At 42.0% G+C, this 1,093-nt stretch overlaps 1 protein-coding gene across 1 annotated transcript in view; it reads left to right on the top strand.

Moving 5' to 3' along the window:
- LOC101846103 (7-dehydrocholesterol reductase) overlaps positions 1-1,093 on the top strand; it is a gene marked incomplete at its 5' end in the record, with an annotated part of 6,273 nt that overhangs the window by 584 nt on the left and 4,596 nt on the right.

Raw genomic sequence — 1,093 nt, 5'->3', positions numbered from 1 at the left:
CGCCCCCGCTCTGATTCCATGAACAATAATTTCTGCCACGGCCCACCCCATCCATTATGTCCACACACTATTTTTCACTATAACTAACCACTGGTCCTGTAGTGTTATGTTAAGTGCTGTCTCGTTTAGAGTAAGCCGAACAGCCTGTGGTATGCTGTACAGCGCTATATATAATATCAAGGACTACTGTAATGCTGTCTATAGTAATCCTTGATATGTATATATACAGAGAGAGAGAGAGAGAGAGAGGGGGGGGGGGGGACTCTGATGCTAACGTCTAAAGGGGGTGGTTGGCAGATGCTGTGGTGTTGTGTGCCCGCTCTTTCCCTTCAAACATACTTAGGTAACGTAGCTTTTGTATTTAAAAGAGCACCCGAGCAAAGGAATGAATGGAAAATCATAATCCCCTCAGATCTGGCTCTTCCACTTCATTAAATTTCTTTGTACATGTTGCTCTTTAGTAGTAACACCTCTTCTCTTTGGTACTTATATGGTGACCTTTTTTATTTTTTTTTAAAAAAAGGTTAACTAACTTATGCATTCGTTTATTTTTTCATTTATTATTTTTTTTTCCAAATGTATTTATTTATTTAGTACTTTAGAGGGAGGGGCAAGTACAGCAAAACTCTAATATAGATTATAGATAGGGAAAAAAACCCAACTACTTAACAAACTCGGATTAAGCGTGCCAGCCTATGATAATGCTGTAGACCTCCTGTAATGTAGATCTAGAATACCGATGATGCTGCCGCGTAAATCAGGAAGCAGTCAGTCAGAAGTGGGTTGGTTCCCTGTGTGTAAGCTGTGGTGCCGGCCTGGCCTGGCAGAGTGAGTGAGTGTGTCACGTGGTCCATCGAGTGCAGCTAGGTGCGGACGTACTCGTGTGTGTGTGTCCGGACTTTGCACCGCAAGCATCAATTGAGTGTGTGCCTGCCTAGTGCAATGGCAGAAATAATGTATTATTGTACGGTGCTGTCTGTCTGTCTGTCTGTCTGTCTGTCTGTCTGTCTCTCTGTCTGTCTGTCTCTTTGTCTGTCTGTCTGTCTGTCTGTTTCTCTCTCTCTATATATACATGTATATATAAAATATATTA

This window comes from Aplysia californica, unplaced genomic scaffold, assembly GCF_000002075.1.
Source record: "Aplysia californica isolate F4 #8 unplaced genomic scaffold, AplCal3.0 scaffold01027, whole genome shotgun sequence".
Classification (NCBI taxonomy): Eukaryota; Metazoa; Mollusca; class Gastropoda; order Aplysiida; family Aplysiidae; genus Aplysia; species Aplysia californica.
The sequence above is the reverse complement of the archived record's forward strand: the minus strand, read 5'-3'. Positions and strand labels throughout refer to the sequence as shown.